This window comes from Mastigoproctus giganteus, chromosome 4 (genome assembly GCF_048544385.1).
Source record: "Mastigoproctus giganteus isolate SK-2022 chromosome 4, ASM4854438v1, whole genome shotgun sequence".
NCBI classification, from domain to species: Eukaryota; Metazoa; Arthropoda; class Arachnida; order Uropygi; family Thelyphonidae; genus Mastigoproctus; species Mastigoproctus giganteus.
This window is the reverse complement of record NC_143578.1, coordinates 175858493-175883737: the sequence shown is the minus strand read 5'-3', so window position 1 is coordinate 175883737 and position 25245 is coordinate 175858493. Positions and strand designations below refer to the sequence as shown.

General features: G+C 37.0%; 1 protein-coding gene across 6 annotated transcripts in view; it reads left to right on the top strand.

Moving 5' to 3' along the window:
• LOC150087215 (tyrosine-protein phosphatase Lar-like) overlaps window positions 1-25245 on the top strand; it is a 1652393-nt gene that overhangs the window by 332232 nt on the left and 1294916 nt on the right. For all 6 annotated transcript variants that reach the window (XM_090371077.1, XM_090371082.1, XM_090371081.1 and 3 more), the window contains one exon: window positions 986-1087. The gene's annotated coding sequence lies outside the window, so the exon portion shown is untranslated. The remainder of the gene's footprint in view (window positions 1-985; window positions 1088-25245) is intronic.

Sequence of the window (25245 nt, the reverse complement as noted above, 5' to 3'; positions counted from 1 at the left end):
TCTGAGCAGGATCATCAACAGTCGAACCATCGAATCATGGTTACTTAAGCTTTGCATATTTTCTACAACTTTCTCATGTGGCCATTTCACTGATTTATAGAAAATTAACTTCAACAACAGTGAATTTTTTTTTCTCAATTGAAATATGGCGGAGTTGGTGCATTGTTACCCGTCAAAATTCGTTATTTTTGCATTGGAATTTGTTATAGTAACGATGAGCATTATTATTTTTGAATTCCCAATTATCTATATCCATTGTGATTTCTGTTTTTAATTCAATCTTCTGTTTGTCCATTCTTCACATTTCTCCATTGCACTGTACTCTATTTATTGTTATAACATTTTTACTTTTCGTAGTTTTTGCCATTAAATTTTCATATTATGAGCTTAGGTTTTTGGCCTCATATCTTCTCACAAAGGAGACAGCAATATTACTATAGTATTAATATTTACTTTTTGACTTTTGGTCAAGGCCACTAAAGGCCCTTATCATATTTGCATTCAAAGTTAATTCCAACATTTCTACTCATAGTTATACCTTTGCTTGGTTTCTTTTCACTGTTGTTTCTTTTCTTATTTTTACACATGCTGTTTGTCCTATTTCTTATTCATTTTGTTTTTACTTTCTTGCATTATTTTTCCATATCCTTGGCTTCCGCGTCTTCTCATTCAACTAGTTTACTGTCGGATACATGTGATATTTCACTTAGTCATTGAGGCTTCTGGCATTTTTTATAAAATTTATTACACTGTTCTGTTCTCATCTACTTTTACTGTTTGATACTGGCCTTCACCATTTAATCGTTAATTTCTAATTATATACTCTATTCTCATTATTTGCTTTTGCTGTGTTTATGCGAGACACTGTTTAGTATTTATTTTTATATTATTCATTTCACTGCTGTGTTTCTTTATTTTTTAAAAATTTCCCCACTCTGTATGTATTAAATAAAATAAATATATTATTTATTTTTTTTCTTTTCAGGTGTCATGCAACCTATCCTTCTGTGACTGATCAGTAGTGAAATAAAAAACTAACCTGTCGGTCTGCTTTCTGCAAGTCCCTCATCCGTTCCAGACTTGACAGGTAAGCTATTTTTGATTGTGTAGTCGTTTCCAGCGTTTTTTTTTTTTTTTTTTTTTCTATATTTGACTTATGCCCGTTTTTTTTGCTACTCCATAGCTGATAGATAATTATTGCTTTTATGGCGCATCAGCAACTAAGGTCATATTGCGCCAGTATGTTATGTCTGTATAAGTGCACGTTTGCGGGGTTTGAATAACTTATAGGGGAAACTCTACTTCACCGCTTTGAGATTGGCTAACCACCGCCCCGATTGAAGAGTTCTTCATAAATTCCTCCAATCTATGAGAGGACTCGATGAATGTATTTCGAAAATGTGGTGACATTCCTGCCAAGGCGCGTTCAAACCGCTGCGCGCACTCGGCAAGGGCCACCGCGTTATTAGTTTAGTGGTTATTCTGCAGTGGCCGAACATATGAATATGTGTTAATTAGTTGTGAACACAAGATTATACATTATAATCAACACGGAAATGTTGCTCACAAAGAGAAGGCCCGGTGTTTTACAGTCGCTTTTACATTCGAACTTAAATCTTTGAAAATTGAACTTATTCAAGTTCCGGTCATGCGTTATATTAATTGATATTTCTAAAATTTACTTTTCACCCAAATTACCAAATATACCCAATTAAGATAAATTTTTATTGCGTACGAGTTTTTAGTTTTGTATTAAAGCAGCGATATAGTTTAGTGATTCGGTGGTTTTTCTTTCACAGTTCATCAGAAATATACTTAAAAATTTGAAAAGAAACAAAGCTATGTGCAAATTTTAAATCGGAAAAGGGCAGAATCGCAAAATGACTAATGTGTATTACTGTTATTGTATATCATAATAAGTATAAATGCGACAAAAGAGGAATAAATTCTACCTCAAGTGAACATAAATCAGAATAAAAGAATGATCATTATTAGAAAATTATTAGAGAACTAGGTGGTCTCAAACTTATGGCCACAAAGAAAGCTGAATTCAACCATTAAATCTGAGAAATTGGGAAATTGATTTTTTAGTCTTTCCTTCGATAGTATTATGATTTGGTTTCTTTAGAATGACACGGGCACTTATAGAACGTGAACAAATTAAGTCGTTACGTTGGCCTTCGAAGGTAAGTAAACCATTAAGAAAGATGTTCATATTTAGATGATTAAACATAAATATTTATAGAAAATTGATAATTACTCACATTGATCCTAGATGACTCCAAAGAACAGTGGGGTATTTCTCCTTACCAGAAAAAAATTTGCCCAATGGTGCCTATCATAAAGAAAGTTTAATAGCCTTTTTGGTTAATATGAAACTATAATATTTACTTTATGCATGAGGCAGTTTTATGATGGAATTACATTATATGAAATATTTACGATCAGCTTATTTGGATTACTAATAATACGCTTTATAACTCATCAGAACTGGAAACTGGTGTTTAACTACTATATATATATGGATCTTGTATTCTCCATTACGTTCTACATTGTCACTGCCTGCATATTAATATTGATAAAAATATAAGTTTATATACAAACTTTGCAAATGTATTTTGCTGTTATACTGACAAACTGTTTGTCATTATAACGGAAAAATTAGGAAGTGTATTAGTTTATGGATATACAGCAGTGCTGTAATTTGATTGGAGCTTACCCGAACGCCGTTCCGTTTGATACTTTACTTTTTTAAATTAAGCCTAAATATTCTAGCTGTTAAACACACACACACACATTTAAAAGAAAAAAAAAAAAAAAGTGAAGGTTTTTATTGTCGATTAAATTTCGAGCATATTTCTTAATTAATCGCGGCCTCAGAATGTCAGAACAAGTTAAAAACTGGTGCAGGTTAATGTGTGTAATGCCTTGGTTGGTGTGGTTGGTTTTTTTTTAGGAGCATTAGCAACTAAGGCCATATTGCTCCGGGGATATGCGTTGGTCATTCTCTGACCTTTCCACATCCTCTCGAACCCCGGTCTAATCAAGGAGCGTGTTGCTCCTGCCCACCTGGCTACGGAGGCGCCTTGTAATGCCTTAGCTAAACGTGTTTATTTCTTTAAACTTTAGTTTACATCTTTTAGTGTTTCGGTTGTTAACATATTTGATTTGAATAGTCATATACAATATGTTTTATGTGTATTAATGCAATTTTACATCTTTGTATCTTCTTATATAAATACATAAAAAAAAATTTCTGATACTAAACTTGATTTTTTTCCTTCAGACGAATGTGATGTAATTAATTAGTTTAATTAATAAGCCTTTGAGTTGCACTTTGTTTCTAATTGGAAAATTAATGAATTTATAATTGTCAGTATAGTCTTCAGTGGTAATATCTGGTTAATTAAACTATAATTCTCTCTCTCTCTCCCTCACTCACACGACATAAAACGACTAAGTTCACTCCAGTATTAAAAAAAAAAAAAGAATTAAAAAATATATCACACTTATTTGTTTACTTTATTTTTTTAAAAATTGTTTTTTTTTTGTACCATTTGAATTGATTTTATTCCATAAGGAAGTGATTATAGGCATTATCTGTATGCTTGTGTGTTATTGCTGTCGGTAGATGGCGACACTGCCCACGTAGTGTTAGTTGTCGTAACATCACGGAAATGATTTTGGAAAACAAATGTCGCTTGAATTTTTACGTGATCATTGTTTCAGAACTGTTATATGTACTAGAATTTAGTAACCAAACAAACTTCTATCTACTCAAAGAAACTAAGTGGTTTACCAATTGCAATTAGAGTGCTGGAACTGTAACTGATTGAAGTACACTATTTTTCTCAGAACTATACGTGTAGCTAATACTGGTCGAAGTAAGATGCTTATCGAGTTTCAGAGTGATGTAAATGTCGGTTGCCAAATTGGTAATTTGTTGAATGATGCTACAGCGGACCACGTGGACCTTTTTCAACTTGATCGCCACTGTTGTGTAAAGATGGAGGAACGACAGCGAGCAAACATTTAAACCACGATCTGGAAAGTCAGAAAAATTGACGGATACTGATCCTGAAGACGCCCTTAGAAAACCGAACACATGGGCTCTAGATGTCAGTAGCATTGTTTAAAATGTACCTGCAGCGCATTATAGCCATATTTGCTGCTGTGCCAATAAAACCAAACCATAACTGCTTGCTTTGCCCGTATAGTTCATTGGCTTGGTTTTCATGGTCATAAATTCCACAAGATACCAGCGAAAACCAAAAGTCGTTTCGTGTGGCCTACTTGCTCAACGGCTATCAAACAAATTATACACTAATATACATTGCAGAACTAACAGTAATTCAGACAGTCTTATGTTGATTCCCCAGATATCCAAAGGGGTAGAATTTTTTTTTTTTTTTTTTCCAGACTAAGTGCATGCTAAACCTAAAAAATTATATCTCACCCATTTGTGAAGCAGATAAGCAAGCACGGTCTCAACTACTCAATTGAACTAGGGGGGGGGGAAGCATCCTGTTTCGTATGGGAATCCTGAGCATTGATGTAGCTACGTGTTGCTAAATTACCTTAGAGCAAGTGGAAAGTTTTGGCCCTTCCGCTAATCGATCATACAAATGTCATCCACATTCACCTTTTATGAGCGGAAGTTCCATTCATTTAGAGTTTCACTGGTCAATTTACATGTTGGGCGCGCTGAAAAACCTGGACTTGGGATAATTCACAGGAATAATAATAACATTCCCTCAGCCTGACTGCAGAAGTACAGCAGTCCAGATTGAAGACGTCTTTAGAGAATTCCTCCGGATTCCGACGGGACTTCGAACTCAAACCGCTCCAAACGAGTTACAAGTAGCGAAACCATTATATAGTCACGGAGGACTCGATTAAATATAACACACACACGCCCACCCGCACACAGAGTAATTATGAAAGAATGAATTAAAGCATAGAACGACCCAGTTAAAGTTCATTAATAATATTCAAATTTTTTTTAAAAACAATAAATATACATATGCCAGTCTTATTTTTTTGGGTTTTAATTTGTAAACCGCATCCTTTAGATTTAACCATTCTTCATTTCGCTAATTTACTACGTACAGAACTGATGCATCACACTCAGTGGCGGATCCGGAAAAAAATCATATCATACGAGGGGCACCATTTTGTGCCTTGTTTGTGCATAAACAAGGCACAACATAATGCACAGATCAAAACAAATATGACACTCATAATGTGACTTGCAGACACAGGCACACAGCTTGAAAGTATTGAAACTTTACTCTTCTTGAAAGTATTCCTCTTCTAGGCGCCTCCGTAGCCAGGTGGGAAGGAGCAGCAGTGCGTAGCACACGCTTCTTGATTAGACCGGGGTTCGAGCCCGTCACCACCAAATACGGAACATGCGGAAAGGTCAGGGAATGACCACCGCACCGGAGCAATATGGCCTTAGTTGCTAATGCTCCTAAAAAACCAAATAACAACAACAACATTCCTCTTCTGTTAATCCAAATTCCGTACAGCCACAAATGTTTATTTCCAGAAAGTTCCCTACTGAGGCATACGTTTTTGAGCAGCGCATTGTTGAATTTGGCCTGCTCCAAGATTTGCTTTGCTTTGCTTTCCATCAGAAACAAGGATGAAATAACAGAACCACATTTCTCCGAAAATGAAATCCAAAACGTGCACGAAATTTTTTGAACTGTCCAGATGATTATCTGCAGGCTATAATTCTTGACTTTGCTTATTTTTCATTTAATACATTACTCATAAAGTGTCATATAAAACTTTTCGAAGGTACTCTCCTTGCCTGCATATTTTTAGTTCGTATTAAATTATAATTATTTCAGATTAAAGCTGATCCATTCCGAATTTAATTGTCCATAAATGATGCTCTTGGAGTGTATAAGGATGCATTTGAAAGTATCAATACCAGAACAGAATCTTCAGTATAAGAAAGCTAAAGAAACAAAGCCGATTATTGAGTAAAAACTATTGGGAATTTCTGCGAACAAGTTGATTACTGACACTTTTTTTTTTTTTTTTTTAATTCATTAAAATAGTAGTATTTTAAATTTTATTTTTGCTTTTGTATCATCTCGTAAGATAAATGGAATGTTTCTTAAAGTAACATATTAAATTACTTTAAGAAACATTCCATTTTTGGTTTATATTCCGAGATGGCCATTTAGTAGCAGGGGTGTTTACAACAACAGATAATAAAAATATTTCCGTATTTTGTGGTATTCTTCTAACACTTTGCCGTTGTTGTTCTGTACTTTTACCCTGATCACTCGGTTACCGACGTGAAGGCAAATAACAATTATCATGCGACATTAATAATAAAAGCCCGATAATATCAAACGAATTCACGAGATGTTTTTGTTATTGTTACTGACCTCTGTAAATTTGAAATGACGTTACATCATTGCAGTTGTTGCACCAACATTCGTCCCTGAGTAACGAAACAAGCGGTCTTTGATTTCTGGTCGATATGAAAATCATGTTATTTCATTTCTTAGAAAATGTGAGTTATTGTCCAAAATTTTAGTGTGTGAGGTTACTGCCCTTTCGAAGGGGCTCATTAGTTGCAGTGATGTACTTTTCTTTTTCTTTATCTCACTTTTTTCCCCCTTCTCGTCAGTATTCCTGGAAAATGCGAATGTCAAGGCACCTCGATCTCTTTCATGGTCTGATTAACAACGTCGTTTGTCTAGAAAACCGAAATCGAGTGTGCATTGACCTAAAAGGTGTGCTGTGTGGTAACCATAGAGATACTAGTGTGGACAGAGTATTGCTCGTTGTGAAGTTATATTTATATTAAAAGCGTATCCATATAATGGTATTTTATATAATCATAACGTGTAGTCGCTCACAGAAATACTTAATCACTTTGCTTGTTTTTGGTGGGTGGATTGTGTTTTCGTAACACGTTTAAGTATATAATTTCAGAGAGAAAGGAGGATACATAAGCCAAAGCTTCTCAAAAGGGATTTCACAATAAATATTGGTATTAAATGGATTTTTTTTTTTTTTAAACTGAATACATGTGCATTAGTTACGTACGGGAAGTTGACTGCATTTTTCATCTACAGTAGGTTTTTCATGTGGAAACTAACATATCTTTCTTTTAATTCTATGCTCAGAATTTAACCTGAATATTACGCGATTAGATATAGCACGAATTGGATTTAATAACACGTGGTGGTGGGGATGGGGGGGATGTTGCTGGCATTTTCCTAAAACCATGTAATAAAATAAGCGTCATATCGATATTATGGATAATGTACTAAATAAAAATTAGAGAAAAGTAAAGACGATTGGTTACTTACTCAAGATTTATAATAATACTGAACTACAATAATATTTTTAGAGCATTCATTGCTACAAAAGGAAGACTCTATCTGTCTTTCATCGCCCAAATACAAAGCACATTTTCTCTTAGTAATTTATGTATATATGTATGTACACGTCTGCCTGTGCTCATAGTGAAAACTAGTGATGGGAGTAATAGAATGATATACTGTATATGCCGACTGGCCTAGCCGGGTGTGTAAAGTGCCTGCCTGGCAACCCAAAGGTCCCGGGTTCGTTTCCCGCCTCGGGCTTGGATCAAAGTACTGCAAAAACTTTGGGAGGTGCATTATGGCCACAGAAGCCTATGCGCCAACAACTACCAAAAAAAAAAAAAAATATATATATATATATATATTTTTTTTTATACCTCATATACAGTGTATATATATATATATATATATATATATACTGTATATGAGGGGTGTAGATGCAAAACTCGCCGAGTGCTATTCCTTTTGTAATGGAGGACTTGAATTTCGAACCTCAACTAGTGTCTGAGCTTGGATAGTTTTATATCCAAACTAAAATTTTTCGTTAGATTTTATACTATATTTGATGAATTTTGCATATTTTTTTCAAGTAACATTTTTGATAAATTTTAACCGAAGATTCATATGGTACGCATAGCTCAATTACAAAAGAAATGGGACTTGGCGAGTTTTGCATCTAGACCCCCTCATATGTCATTCATCATCCAATGATTATTTTCATAATGCTGTGATTTTCCATAATCGTGATACGAGTATAGTGGAAATCAATTAAGACATTTCTATTATGCCGATAATTTGAGCAAACTCGCCTCCTCAGCATTGAAAATTTATTTCGACGTGTATTATCGTCATTAAGATCTCTTTTCGGTTTTGGAAATTCAGTAGAGTCATCCTGATTTGCTCTGGCCTGGCTGTGAGCTGCAAAGCTCTGATACAAGGTGAATCACTAAAGCGTAGATAAAGTTGTTAATTATGTTTATGGTCAGTATTTGTGTTAATTCTTAAAACTATTGCATCTTTTTTTTTGTTTAAATCATCTCGAGCTTAATTTCCGGTCCGAGCATTTTATTGTATTTCTTTTTATTTATTCTTTTGTTTCACTAAAGTAAGCCTTGCTGGACGTACTTGTATGGGTATGTACTCTCTATTGCAGTTACTTATAGTGTATATATATTATATTCCGTAACGGCCGCATGAGGTCAGAGGGCTTTATAAGGTATAGAATACGTACAACAATATTACCTCATTTTGTGGTGTGAGTAATGGTCGGTGCGACTGGTGTAGGTAAGCGTTGCGAGAAATAAAAATAATCGAATTACTGCACAATGAACTAAACAACACCTTGAGAGTTTAAAACGGTAACCAACGTGGGTGTCATATGTACTGTACTGTTATGTAGGTGTTGCGTGCTGGCGGCAGCGCGCCTCTTACGTCACACACATGCAAGAAAACACTGGGTGCCATAGAGTACGAGAAAGGAGGGTACTTGAAGCTTCATGAGAGGAATGGAGGTCATCCGGGACTCGTAAAAGCAAGCCTATCTAGCATAAATCTGGCAGTGGAATACAACACAACGCATATTATTATTATTAGCTATATGGTGCAAGGAAGCCTGAGGGTTATGCTGCACCAGCCAAAAAGAAAATTCCCGAGTTACCAGAGAGAGAGAGAGAGAGAGAGAGAGAGTGTGTCAAGAGTAGAAGGGAATCACCAAGAAGGAAAAGAATGATGATAACCAGCTCACCACCCTGGAAGTGCCAAGCCCATACTCACCAGATGTTGAGCCCCTGGGGTTAATACATAGCATATAAGTGACGAGATCGACGTACATGATTGAACTCGTGTAAATGAGGTTTTACAGTATAAATAATTTTTCTGTGTACGCTGTTGCAAATCATGTAGAACCAGAAGAGTAACAACTATAGTTACTTGTTAATGACACGCATATATGACGGTTGTGGTGAATCACTGTGGAAAATTTTCCATAGCTGTTTTTCCACAGGTATCTGATTGGACGGCATGTTGTCAGTCAGTGATGTTCGTTTCTCATTGGGTATACTAGAGTGATTCTGTCATCCAAATCCTGTATTCTGTACACCGTGTAGTAAACTTTGAATACCGTATGTCGGCAGAAGAAATATAAAAATTCCATGCTGCGTATAGATAAAATCGAGCGTTCGATTTAGACTTTGGGGAGGTCCCCATGGACTGCTGATGTGCAAATGTATCCTCAATTCACAAAGGGGAATCAAAGAGTAACACAAATAATTACAGACCCATTAGTTTTTAACTTCTATTCCAGGGAAAATAATGGAGTCACTGGTTAAAAAAGCATTACAGGATTATGTATAACCCAGGGTGGGCCTTAGCCTTCTCAACGATGTTCCACCACGAGAAGGCTAAAAGCCACCCTGGGTTATAACATTCTATAGTAATGTGAAAGACGAGTTCGATATAGTATTATCAAAAATAGAATTAAAAAATTAACATGATGCAAAAATGAGATTCCATTGGAATTACATTCAGGAATCTACGTTGAAAACATAAGAACGCTTATTTAAAAAAAAAAAAAAAAAAAAAACCTGTTTCCATACAAAAGATAAGAAAATTGAATAATACTGGGAATACGAGCACCTTTACCGAACTGACATTCATTACGATCAACATTATGGGACATCATCAGAGAGATGCATCAAAGACGTGTAATTGGAAGTTAATTCTAAAGGAGCAATCAACTCAAGTAGTATTTTATTTTTGATTGTAAAAGATTTAATCATTCTTGTTCCGAAAATTAACATCATTCCACTTTTATTATTGAACTACAAATACTGTAGTGCTCATATTCGTACGGGTATAGTTGGATACAGTACTTTTGTGTGAGCACCACCCTTTTTCCTTAACAAAAAAAAGATTTTAAATATTTTATTGTTGTTCGTAGTAATATGCACATATTGGTTAATTGGCCTTTGTTCCAGTAATAGAAAAAATGGGACTGCAGATTAAATTGAAAATTAGTTTTCATTGTAGGAGAAAGTACTGCATGAACATTATCTCGTTTCTATTAGATCCCCATTCACAGTATCATTGAAATTAAGAGTATACTATAAATAGCAGCCGTGCTGAATTTTTTCACCTCTCAGTTCCAACGTAATTAATCATGTGCAGAGACATCTCATGTAAATTTAATATAGAGTACTTCGTTAACAGGCGGTAGACTTTGACTGACAAATTGGCCAGTTATCCTTATCAAGGATCAATTGAATAAGCATTTGAGAAGAAGGGGAACTTTTTTTTTTTTTCTGCCTCTGTCGATCCAAGATCCTATCATAAAATTTTAAAATTGATTTTCAGAGGTCAGAAATGAGTGTTTAAATAATTTAGTTGATTGCATTCTGAAGGCTGGTGCCTCTTTGCCCTATCAGATAAAATTTTTGGAGGCAAACTCAGAATACTTCATTATACGTTACGTATTACTTTGTACTAATGAAATAGATCTGGAAAACAGCCGCCGGCATTCGTGTTCTAGTTGTTAACACCCTTACTCAATTAAAAGAAGTTAGTTAATGTACTAGTGCGTTCCATTTCAGGCTCAGTTCGTGATTTAAAATTCATTTACGATTTAGAGTTCATGATTTATAACAAAATAAGGCAACCCATCGACATGAAAACTTGTTACAAAGATTCCTAAAATATTCTAAGCAAGCATTGAAATTCTGAAAGGGATCTGGGTGCCTGTTCGAAATTTATAGCAACAGTTCTGTAAGGGCAACTGGTGAAGCACTGCCATGAAGTCGGAATTGACTTACAACCATCCCAAGGGCCAACAGAATATATGGTCGAAAATTTGGTAGCAATCCGCATTTTTCTTGTTGATAATGCGAAAACATACTTTAATTTATGCCGATTCTGCAGGCGTGGGGAACTGGGCCTGAAATTTTCCCAAAGGTCAATAGAAGAACATAGGTTGAAAATTTTGGTCTCGATCCAACATTTCATTCTAGAGTAATATGTGAAATATACTTTCGTTTTATATGAATAGATTTCTGCGGGCGGGGGAGAGAGTGAGAGTGAGGGGGGGGGGGGCTATAATTGATCTTAAAAGCTTTTCAGAGATCAACGAAGTACGCTGAAAATGTGATATCGATTGAACTTTTTCTTAAGTAATGTCTCAAAATCCTACATACTTCTATTGATGTATGCAGTGCGTTACATTTCAGTCACATTATATTTTTTTTTTCTTAAAATTAATTGATTTTTTCTTTTTCTGTAATTAACTGAAAAGAAAAGAAAATATAGTTATCTTCGTATTAATTAATTACTGAGGCTATAACTTTGTAGAACATTTAATAAAACTATAGTTTTACATTCTTGAAACTAACTTAGCCGTTCAATTACAACTAATATTTATTCTTTCCCATATCCTTTTAAGTATTCTCTCTCTCTCTCTCTCTCTCTCTCTCTCTCTACTGTCGAAAGCTAACAATACTGCATTTAATCTACACTGGTGTTCAAAGAAAGTGCATCACCGCATAAAAATTGTACTTGTCGTCCGAATAACGTAAGTATATAGCAATATTTCTTACAGATTGCATCAGATAAGATTGACATGCGTAGGTGATGACGTAATATTGCATCAGCTGTTACTTTCAGCTATATAAGCACGCTCTGCAAGAGTTGCAGTCATTCCTTTCTTGTAGTAGTAGTGTATGAGCTTATGCAGAATCAGCAAAAAAAAAAAAAAAAATCACACCAGTCCCTCTAAATGCCTGTCCAGTTCCTCCTTAAATTTATTTAACCTATCGACTTCCACAACGACAGATGGAAGTTTGTTCCACCAATTAACCACCTGCTGGTTAAAGGCAAATTTCCGCACATCTATACTGCATCTGTCTTTTCTTACTTTGAATTTATGCCCCCCTTAGGTTCGTAATCTGAACAAGTGGAAGGATCCCATCAGAATTCAGCGTGCTCAACCCATTCAAGGCCTTATACACCTCAATCAGATCACTGCGCAGGTGCCTAGTCTCCAGCCACTGCAATTTGCAGAACTTAAGCCTCTCTTGATAAGAGGATCCCTTCATTCCCCTCACCAATCTTGTTACCCTTCTCTGTACACGTTCAAGCAAATCTATTCTTCCTAAAATGAGGCCTCCAGACCTGTACGCAGTACTCAAGGCATGGCCTGACCATTGCCTTATACAGAGGGACAATCACCTCCTTTTCCCTGCTAGCAAAATTCCTATACAGTATATCATTGACAAAACCCCATGATCTGCCCTGGCAGCCTGTCTTCATTGCTCAGAAAACTTCATATCTGACAGCACAATTACTCCCAGGTCTTTTTCATTTTCTATCACCTTAAGTGTAGTTCCACACAGTTGGTACGTTTCTCTGGGGTTACTTCTACCCATATACAGTACTTTGCATTTGTCAAGGTTAAACTTCAGTTGCCACTTCTTAGCCCATCTGCCCAAATTATCTGGATCCTGTTGCAGTAGCACACTGCCATTAACAACCCTGCCAGCCAACCCTTTGTATCATCTGCAAACTTCGACACTAATCCTGATATACCTTCATCAATATCATTGAAAAATATACAAAACAATAGTGGACTCAAAACCGAACCCTGTGGGACTCCACTAATAACATTAGTCCACGACGAGCAGCATCCGTTAATTACCACCCTCTGTCTTCTCCCACTCAACCATCCTTTTATCCATTGTAGCAACTTACCCTTAATACCATTCTGCTCCAATTTATACAATAGTCTTCCATGCGAAACAGTGTCAAAAGCTCTCCTGAAATCCAAATATATGATATCAAAATTATATTTTTCATCCAGTTCCTTTGTAACCACATCATAATATCCTATGAAATTTGTCAGACAAGACTTTCTCTTAACAAACCCATGCTGTGTCTGAATTATTGCTGCAGTCTTATCTAGATGATCCTGCAATGCATCTTTAACCAGTGACTCCATTATTTACCCCGGAACAGAAGTTGAACTAACTGGTCTGTAATTACTCGTGTCACCCTTCAATCCCCCTTTGTGAATTGGGGATACATTTGCACATCTCCAGTCCGTGGGGACCTCCCCTGAGTCCAGGGATGCTCTCTCATAATTATGGCTAAGGGTTTGCTTAGTTGCTTTGCCGCCTCCTTTAATATAACTGGATAGATCCCATGCACCCAGGTGCCTTTATTATGTTTAACTTCAACAATTTCTCCTCCACTTTGCTCTCAGTTATTACAAAATCATTAAGCACCCTGTTTAAATTTGATAACCTTCTGCCATTTTCAAACCTTAATAACTCCTCATGTGTGAATGTAGATGCAAAATACTCATTCAGTTTTTTTGCTGTCTGAGCAGGATCATCAACAGCCGAACCATCGATATCCAGTGGACCAATCAGATTCATCCCCTTCCTTTTAGAGTTTATATAAGTAAAGAAATCCTTGCTGTTTTTCTTAGCATCTTTTGCCAAAGATTTCTCATAATGTGCCTTCGCCTGCCTAACCTCATTTGTGACCTGATTACAGACTAGCTTATATCTGTCATAGGCTTCTGAGTCGCTTGATAATTTATATGCATCCCATGCATTTTTCTTCTCTGTCAGGAGTCTCATTAGTTCATTTGATAACCATTTAGGCCTAAACCTCGAACAATATTTCTTAATAGGTATGAAACTTTTAGTAGCATCCACGATTAATTCCTTGAATGCTTCCCACTTAGAATTTACTGTTGGTAACATCGTTAGTTGATCCCACTGTACAGAATTTAAAAACTGTGTGAGACTACTATACTCACCTTTACGAAAGCAAAAACCCTTTCCTTTACCTCTGATGGTAATTATATCTTTAAGTAAATTCCACATCAGTACACTGTGATCACTGCCACCTAGTGGTTCCTTTATCTGCAAATTCTTAATACACGAATGATCACTGCTGATAACCAGATCAAGAGTATTACCCTCTCTGGTTGCCTCTCGAACATGCTGCTGCAGAAAACAATCATCCAATAAATCCACAAAAGTCTTATTAGTGTGTTGGTGACCAACCCACAAGTTCCAGTCAATATCTGGGAAGTTAAAATCCCCCATTATAAGACATTCTGATTTACTAGCCCACTCTATTTCTCTGTGTCAGGATATTGCGAGTTACGTGCAGTTGACACCACGAAGAAAGAGTGCTGTTGTTGTTTTATGTGTGGAAGGATGTTCTTCCCGTCATATTACTTATAAAGTGTCTTTTAATCAGTCGACAGTGAGTATATTTCTTTCCAAACTCAGGAATACTGGTTCTGCTGATAGAAAAAAAAGGAACCGGCTTTCTACTTGCAGTGCTGGCTGTATTTCCTCTATCTTTTGCACCCTTAACTTCTGTTGCTCCAGCTCAGTCAGATGGCTTCGTGTGATTCCAGTATCTCCACCACGTTACCTATATTCGCTTCATCGAAGCGAATCTCATTTGCCAGTTCCACAATATGTAACTGAATTTCGGGAACATTGGCAAGTTCCTCAACACTGTGAACGCACTCCGGCTTGTATGCTGCCACGTACCATTCGTCGTAGCTCGAGTGGCTTTCTTCCATCATGTCACACCGTCCGTAGTCCGTATCAATGATCAGTTGTCGCATGCCGGGAATAATAGTCTTTGAATTTCGCTATCACCCTTGGTTCATCTGTTGCAGCAAAGAAGTCGCGTTTGTTGATATTGCAACGTTGTAGATTGTAATATAGGTCGTCAGGCTGGCCCATTTGTTGACATTACAACAAGTTTTAGTTAGTCATATAGTTCTTCAGGATGATCCGGAGTGTTGGCAAAAACAAGAAGTCACTGTTGTTGAGATTTTATTCTTTATAATAGTCTTGACCAAGGGAGAGAAGAGTTTTTAATTTTAGAATTTAATGTTTTAAAATAAAAAAAATGACGTAAATCGGAACTCTTGTATGTACATTTTTCCCCCCTACCAAATATATATATTTTGGATAAACAATGGATGCGGCACCAACAAAATGAATTCTCGGTTCTGTCATCGCAATGCATGATGACCTGATTAATTATGACAGGGGCAGACTTTAAAGAATGTGTGTGATGCTTATACATGGTATATATTCGCTTGTGGGCTTTACAGATCTACAACGGAAGCCAAACGAAGCGGAACTCTCTGCGGATAGTGGAGGTACATCTATTGATTTACCGCCACTCCTCTTTATACATAGGTCTCTATCACTGGTTACAGAGATGTAGATGGAAATAATATAATAGTCTTTTGGATCGCCGTTTCCCCCTACTTATGAGTTATTGGTCTGTTGGATACGTATCTCGACTATTGTCTGGCTTAATTTCCTCCCCTCTCAAAACAACGTCGTACACAGTGACTTTTCCAGGTGCTGTGGGGTTGCATGGTCAGTTTCACCTAAGGTATGGAATTGGGGGGGGGGGGGGGGGGGGAGTTCTGTGTGATTACGAAGCCTATCTTGGAACCGTGGGGCAATGTTTTTGTAATTTAATCCTGGATGTGGTGCCAATGTGTTAATTTGGCATTCACTATTTAAACCTCTGTAAGTACTGTTACCTGTACTTTAGTTTAGTTAAATTTGCAGTGCTCTCAAATTGCATAAAGATTTAATTTACTATTTTCGAAGGGATGTCTGAATGCCCTTTGAGATGCTGTTTTATTCAGTTGGCACACCGTAATCTTGAGTATTGATGCGTTTTAGATTAAAACTCCAGCCATAATTACATAATTCGTGAATTCGAGCTTGTTATTTTAGAATATGAATCTGTATGTCCGAGGTTTTAATTTAAAACTCATGAATATTCAGCATTACGGTGTGCTAACTGAATAAAGTATACTATTTATTCTACTCTGCTCCATTTGCCCACAAGCATACACTGCATAGCAAAGATATTCAAACATCTTTGGACAATAGTAAATTAAATCCGTATGTACTTTTGTAACACTACAGATAAAAATCTGTAGTGTTAAAAAATTATTTCTGTACCATTTCGTTCCTCCTGCTCGATGGAATGATGTAACGTCTCATCCGCTTGTTAATATGTTACGTTGGTGAGTTTGTTGTATGGTGCTGTTAATACCTCCAAGAAACTAGAAGCATTTGAAATGTGGACATAACTGAAGAATGTTAAAGATACTACGGACAGCAAGGGTAACCAACGAGAGTATCCTGCAGAGAATTGGAAAAACTGGTGATACATTTATTATTATTATTAGCTATATGGTGCAAGGAAGCCTGAGACTTATACTGCACCAGCCAAAAAAATTCCCGAGTTACCCTGAGAGAGAAGAGTGTCAAAAGTAGAAGGGAATCACCAAGAAAGAGAAGAATGATGATATCCAGCTCAGGACCCTGGGTGTGCCAAGCCCATACTCACCAGATGTGAGCCCCTGGTGAATTGCTAAAGAACGTAAAGAAAACAAAAGCGGAGTAACTTGGACACCTGATGCGAAAAACCAATCTAATTTCACTAATTGTTGAGGGGAGAATGGAGGGAAGAAGAAAGTCTGGGAGAAGGACTCGTATCATGGTTAGATAACATAAAAAATTGGACGGGACTGAACTCCGAGCAGCTGTTCAGAGCTACCAGAGACGGAGAGACATTTGCTGTAGTGGTCGGCTGCTTCCGTTAGGAGATGGCACACGGAGAATTGTCTCCTGCGTGTGTCATACAATGTTGGTATATATGCATTTATCTGATGTATACATACTATAATGTAAACTGGACAGTTTTTGGCAATTGTAAATATGATGTTAACTATGACTATCATATCAAGTGGATAAAAGCGATTTTTAAACATATACTCACGTCTGAAACTGAGAATTATACGAAAAGAGGAGCAGTAAACAGCGCGAAATTTCCGAAGAGCTGCAAAGCATGTTAGATATTGCTTTGGGTTTTTTCGTGCATCTTTTATTTCGTGCATGTTATCTGCCTCACTGTTTCCTAGCGTTTGTTCGCAGGTTTGGCTCGCTGATGCATGCATAATGGACACCGAGAATGATGCCAGAAGAAACGACTCCTCGTTCAGTACCGGAACTTCGTCATCAGAGTTTATTTGGGCTCGGCATGGAAGAAATTCTTCCCAGAAGTCGAAAAGTATCTTCTAAAGCACCCGGGCTTAAAAGCGTCTTCGTGTTATTCCCCGTATCAACGTCGACCGACTTCGATTGGTTCTATTCACGTGACCCACCTCGCGCTTTAAACGGCCGTGATTTCCCACTGGATTCCTGAAGTTTAGATTTGACGATCTGCTCTCTTCAGTTTTCGTGGAGAGAAAGAGCCACCATCTTTTTCAAGATTCTACACAAACTGTGCATTCCACTCCATCTTACGCAAATGCGCGTTCCCCTGCGAGCTTTGTACTCAGATGATGCAAGGCTTCACTTTCGACGTCGGATGAAGATGGATCTGTGCTGACGAAGTGGCGGTATTGTCACAGTACACGGTTGGCAAAAATCATCCCCGTCCCTCATCTTCGCGATGAGCATTGGAAATGTATGTCTGGCTACTACTCACATTAAAGTGTTGCTTCCATGTACCTTGTGTTTATGTATGCAGAGCTGTTCCTTTCGGCTATAAATCATTTCCATTTTTGCTTCCATCGAAATGGAAATTTCTCTTGTTATCCCGATTCTCGATTCCTCGATAAAACTAGCTTCTTTAAACAGAGTTGCTTAATATTTGTTATTTCCATTCGTGTAAGCGCATTGTACGTGAAGAGTTACTAGTGGAGAGAGGGATACTTTCTATGAGAATAAAATAAATGGATTTTGGTGGGTGGGTGGAAAATTCGTATTTTGACTGAGCTTTCGGTTGCTACCTCTTGATTTAACAGTAAGACGAATATCCAGCTGTTACTTTTAGTGCTTAGACATGCTTTCCTACTTCTTTTTTAATATGCACATGGAGAAAGATTTTCACACAACGTTATGCACTTGAAACCGTGTTAGCTGTAACTTTCATTAGGCATTTAAATTTGGTAAGCTCTTAATGTCACCAGTTGCTTCCGGTATTTTACCAAGCTCACACTAGAGTAGCCCGCTATTGGCAGGCACTGTCATGTGATGTGCGGAAGATCGATTTGTGTGCGGAGTAAACATTCTGCTTTCCCCATGTACCTTTACTAGCACAGCTCACAAGAGTCATTTGCATTGGGTATCGTTTCTGCGAAGCCGTCTCTGAGACCAAAGCTTGCGGGATGTGTAATTTCTACATCTTATTTCTTTGATGGTATTTTCTCCGCCTAAGTGATTTCGCTGTGTGTTACCTGTACAGAGAAACCCGGGTTCGATTTACGTCGGTGACCTGCTCATACCGTTCGTTTCACTTAGACTGAACTAGACCGTGTCATGGATAGGTATATAGTTCTAGCCGAGAACTCCAGACTCGGGCCTTTAAACCTAAAAAAAAGTATAAAGAACCTTGAACACACTCATCTTCTCTCATCCTCCCCTCCCTCTTCAGACGAAAATAATATTGCCTATCTTGGTATTTATACTGCATTTATATTTGCAGGATCTGGGGGAAAGTTTATATATAGCTTCAGTCTCTTTAAATATATGCTGTAAATAAAGGTACGCATAAATGGCCTTTAATAAATTGCAGAACCTATGTTAGATGCAAAACTGAAACCCCAAAGGTCATATGCCAAGGCAGGTCGATAAACGCATCCTGCTTGAGTTGGAGCCGACAAAAAAAGTTTAAGCAGTAAAAGTCATTACGTACAAATACAAAATTTGTAATACGTGCTCAAAATTTCTGAGAGGTGGATCGGGGTGGGTGTGGCATTCACTAGTTTGACATGCGGAAGCGTGCATTATGGAAGTCTGAGGAAATTCTAGACACTTGTTATAAATCTTGTATTCGAATGAAGTGAATTTACAAGGTATTCTTTTTGGTGTGTACAATTGAACAGAAAGATTTTTCAACCCAAGTTTTTGTAAACATCTATTTTGGTTTTGCACCTAGAATTCATCCTGAAGTTTAATAAAGACTTCTTAAACTGTGTGTGTGTACACACACGCACTACTTGTACACTACGAGTACACTACTTGTACTCTTTCATCTTACACCCTGCAGGACTAAACGTGTTAGATTTCAGGAGCTTAAAACAAGGGATGAAAGTTGCTAGAATGTAGGCGCTCAACTCTGATATGAGATATAAATTTTGGCCTGTTGTTGTAGAACAAATAATGCATAGTACTTTTCAGAACATTTTTTTTTTCATTCCAGATAAGAATAATTACACTTCACAAAGAACAAAAATTAACAATAGATGAAATTGCGAAATGAAACAGATAGCTTTTTCCATGCAGGCATAAAATTGGAAATTACCGTAGAATTGAAATAGAGCAAAATAATTATATATTTAAAAAAAAAAAAACAAAAAAAAACCACACTGCACTACTATTCATTGTTAGTTTCTGGTTTAAGATATTTTTTAAAAAAACCTAATTTCGGGAAGTGAAAAACGCTTATTAGTTATTACAATAGTTTTTTATGTTATTTTCGTTCTACATCAAGTACAGTGATCGTTACCCGAGATAAAAATATTCTAAAAAGCATTCTGTATTAATGATTTGCCCTATTAACATGGGGGGGGGAGAAATCATAAATCTAAATTTTTACAAATACAGTACATTATAAATTTAAATTGTAAACTAATAATTAGCAAATAATTCCGTTAGATGAGAATCAAATAGAATTTGTTTAAAATCGTATTGTGAAGTCCTGTTTGGATTTATGTTAAATAATTTTAAAGTCAAACTCCATGTAATGATTTGCGAAAATAAGTTAAAAAATATTTGTTTTATAATTTAAATTTTGACACTATTGTAAATCATAATGGTATGAAAAAAATAAGTCAAGTAGATAGTTATTTAACAGGTACGTTGCATAGGAAGAAAAGCTACGTCTCTTATCATTTAATAGGTACTGGGTTCCGTTGACTTGTGAAAATCGATATGCATTGACTTATGAATACAGAAAGAGAAAGAAACTGATGATTTACAGATTCCAAAAACAGCCACCAGTGGGCAATTAGCGCTGTGGCAGCTGGTAGGCTGCTTACAGCGCCAACCGCGGTAGCACAGTGGGGTTATAGTTACCCTGCAGCATTGGGGGAGCCCCCAGTTCGAATCCCTTCAATGACGAATTTTTTCACAGCGTGGCTAAGATTGCTTGATGGTTGCATGGTTTTCTCCTAGTAAAGAGAAACCGACCGAAGAATAGACACAGTATATTGAAGCTGTGTACTCCTGGTTATTTTGGCGCTTAACATAAGCTAGGTTAGGTCAGGTGTGTGTTTAAGCTAGGTATGAATATCGAATATGGTGACCATTTGTGTCCACTACATGCTTGGAAGCGCAATATGCCATGATCAACTGTTGCTAAAAGAATATCACAAAGAACGCTTTGTGAGAGGAAGATCAGCTAGAGATTGAATATGTCCCTAATACACCCTGTCTTTTAGATATTCCCATAAGAAAAGTCACAAGTATTCAGCTCCAGAATTCGAGTTGGCCTAAAGTGACGGACAAGGATGTTGTCATCGATTGTGTTAAGAAACTGCTGCGTTACTAGCCGACCAATATTTGGAGGAACTCCACCTTGCATCAAAACTAGAAGTTTCTAGAAAAGCAGGAAATATGATGACGTAGAATTCGAAGTAATGCTCGGATATCGTGGTACAGGTCTGTAGACACAGAGGTCGAACCCACACTAAGAAAAATGGCCCAATGATGGAATTCTCTGTAAACCCACGCTAAACAGTAACACGCGGATAGCCGAGCTTCACTTCATCGACAACACCTGGAGGTTATAATCCCCAAATTCGACAACAGTATGTGTATGTACTGCCACTTAAATGGAAATGAGCCTCGTCGATCTACGAGTTGTTCTCCAGCTCGTCATCGACCTCGATCACTGTCAGAAACAGTCGAGCAAATTTTATGCTGATGTGGATCATACGGCTGTTGCTCAGGTGCTGAAGAATGACGGATCGAAGAACTTTATGGAGAGTTGACCATTTAGTGTTAATCTGTTGTGATACCGCGTTAGTGGCTAATAGACGAATGTTGATATTTCTGCATCATCGGCTACAACAACGGCGATCTTTTCATGAACAGCCGTCATGACTGGAGGATTTCTCTGTTAGTACAAATAATTCACTGGTTTCTTGAAATTTTCTCATCATTTTGGCAGCCCGTTTTGGAAAAGTATCTTATTTTTTTATTGTTTATTATTCTTTTTTATCTTTACTAATTTTCTAATCTTTTATTAAGTTTTCAATTAATAGTCCATATTAACTTCTTGCGACCATTCTAGTAGCCCACGCTGAGGAATCGGTTTTGAAATATGAAACAGTATGGGTTATCAGTACTGTATTTCCCCTTTATCCGTATTGAGAAGAAATTGAATACGGATTCTGATAACTTAGTAAGAGTGGTTAATTGATTAGAGTTAAATATAATATACTTTAAACATTACGCAGTTTATTGAAACAGAATTAATCTTTCACAAAAATTTACAAATTGTAAGAATATTGTAAATTTATTTTCCTTTCATCTTGAAAGCAGTGTTCTAAATGCTTTAAAAAAAATCGATTACTTCACGTTATTCTTGACGTAGGCAAATTGCAATTAGATTAAATATTTCATAATACTGCGGAAGTGAAGTCTGTTATTAATTTGTTCAAAAAAGTACACTACACTGAGTGGCCACTTTATTAAGCACACTACACTTTTTAATGAACTATAGTGCTTCTTCAGTAACAGCAGTTACGTGTTCATATCATGTGATTTAAGGCAGGTGAATAGATGCTGTATAAGTGCGGTTCAGTGCGAGAATGGGCAAGATAAAAGATTTAAGTGACTTTGAATGTGGCGTGGTAGTTCATACCGCGACGCGCCGATATGGGTACATTAGAGACTCCGATCCTATCGAGATATTTATGTACGACTGTGTTTTGGGTGTTTTCATTGGTCAATCAATCAGATTGACCAATGAAAATGGACTACAATTGTGCAGGATAACTGAAAGGTTGCAATCAGTAAAATAACTAAATACAGCAGTGGTGATCAAAAATATACTTTCCAGATCGCACACCTCGCCGCGCCTTGTCATAGATGGGGTATTGTAGACGACAACCGAACCTGGTTTTGCTCCTGTCAGCAAAAAAAAAAAAAAAGTAAGGTTACATTTGGCTTAGGAATACCAACACTTGGACACTGGAGGATTGGAAAATTGCTGTCCAGCTGATGGATCCCGATTACGCCTTTCACGCTGATGGGAGGACCAGAAAAAAGGTGAGAGCACCCAAGTCCATGGACCCATCCTTGGACTCAAGTTGCGAGCTGTCAACAGTGCAGGCTAGCTATAGCGATGTAATGATATAGGAGTGTTTTCCTGGTCATATGTACCAGGAAAACACTCCTTGACAATTAACTAGAAATTGTTTCCGACCAGGCGGATCCCTTCACAGCTGCAATATATCAGTCTGCGAATGGGTTCTTCCAGCAGGATAGTTCCCTATATCAAAGGCCAGAATTACATAGAATTAATCCCAAGAACATGAGTGAATTCAGCCCAATGCGGTGACCTCCCCAGTCGCCAGACCTGAATCCAGTTGAGCACCTGTACGATGAGATGTAACGAGTTGTAATTTGGTGTAGAGACCCCACCATCCAATTTTCAACAGCTATAGGAAATAGGAACTTTTTGTTTGGGACCTATTTGCAATTAGGTAGGTTTAGCTAATAAATTTGGTACTCAGTGTATTTTATTTAATATTTCTCGATAGTTTGGGAAAAAAAAAAAAACATGAAAATCTCTTCAGGAATTAACTTGTAAGATGTACACAAAGTTTTGTATATAATGCGACGTCTACAAGTCTGCAACTAGTAGAAGGTGCATTTATATCTTCCACTGCGACAACTCGGAATATATTGTTTAGAGCAACTTTACACACATTATCACCAAAAATCTGAACATTGTTGAAGAAATAGAACTAAAATCAACCACTAACAGAGACTTCAAGTTTATGAACTTCCACAACCACTATTAAAATGAGCTATATAACTTTTTAGATATTTAACTTGACGTTAATCTAGAAATATAAACTTCGCCATAATAATCTGAAATGTTTTAATTACAAGAAGAATATATTTAATTTTTGCAAAGAGGTCGATAAAAGTGATGCACACACGTGTTTTTTAGGGATTTTACCTTTCTGACTACAGATGCTTCCAAAGCAATGGCTTCCATTCCTTTGCATTTGAGCTAAAGTTTTCCATTATAATATCTTAATAGAATATTTGTCGGTTTTGTCTGAATTTCTTCTATGATTGTATGCTGTAGTTCAGTAATATTCGGAGGACGATTAATTGGTTATTTTTAACATTAGTCTCAGTAAACAAGTCATATATTTATAAAATTGGGGATATAGCAGACCATGAGACGCATGCCAATTCCGAGAGACTACATGATTCAAAAACAACTGGCGCAAAATATCCGTGGACGCCTTGAGTGTGTCAGCTGTCAAGCATCCTGATTTTCGCAGTAGCACGGTATTTACGAATGTTAACTACCACACTGCGAGAAATCGTGGAGGCTTGAGTCTGCTATATCCACTGCAACTCCAGCTCCTTGTGCTGGAATTTCTGTTCTCGGCGGCTCCTGGCGCTGCTGGCTTTCCAACAGACTGTGAACAGATGCAGATCTTTCCAATGAAATTTGGACTTTGTCTGAAATTTATTTATATGTATATTTTATTTTTTTATGTAATTTGATTATTTTTCAATTTGTTCATATCAATCTTTTTTGGTCATGGCAGGTTTTTTCCCTCCCTGTACTTGGGCAAACAGGAGAGGGAGTATATAAGAGTACTGCTAAATTATGTGTAACTGATAGCTGGGTTGCCATTGGTTGGCTGGGACCGCTTTAAGTAATAAATATCAAATATCAATCCACACTGCGAGGAAAAGGCGTAGAGTAGAATCATGTCAAGATGACAGATATTTATGTAGGTTTTTTTTCACATCGTGGCCGAGAACATATTGGTGTTAATTACTAATTAGTGATAATATTAATATTATTAGCATTAAAATGACATTTGATGCAAGGAAGCAAACTTATTCTGCCTCTACCGAGAGAGGAGGGGAGGGAGAACCTTTTTCCCATTGTCAAAAAGTGCCTATCCAGTTCTCTCCGGCAACCCTTGCACATATAATTTATTCCGAAGTTCCACAACACGTTGCCCGAAGGTAAACTTCATATGGTCTAGTCCGCTGTATTTCAAGGTTATGTAGATGTATCCTCTGGCTCTTGTCTCACTCAAGTGAGAATATTCCAGCCTCGTTCATTTTATTATTTCTCCCCACCCGGGGACCATATACATTCAATCAAATTCCTGTAAGGTGTCTAGTTGCTAGGTTCTGTAAATCTCTTCTAAGCGGTTCCTTTTAGGGATAATGCATAGCTCTCCTTACCAATCAAATTGCACCTCTCCGAACCTTCTCCAGAAGTTCTATATCATTCTTCAGATGTGGCCTCTAGACCTGGATACGATATTCCAAGTGTGGTCGTACCATCGTCTTGGAAAAATGGGATAATGATCTTTTCTCTTTACTTCACTCGATCGTGCTGTTCGTGGTCTGCGTGTGTAGCAGTGATTATAATCACTGTCCTCCCCACACCGAGTTGTAAAGGCCCAGGTTCGGATTCAGTCAACGCGAACAACTTTTTTTTCACTCTGCGTCTGAGTTAGTTGGTCTCAGGCGCGGATAGAAAGATTTTTTTTTTTTTTAATCAGTAGGAAAATTGATTATATTACACACAATTTATGGGCATAATACACATGGGCTTC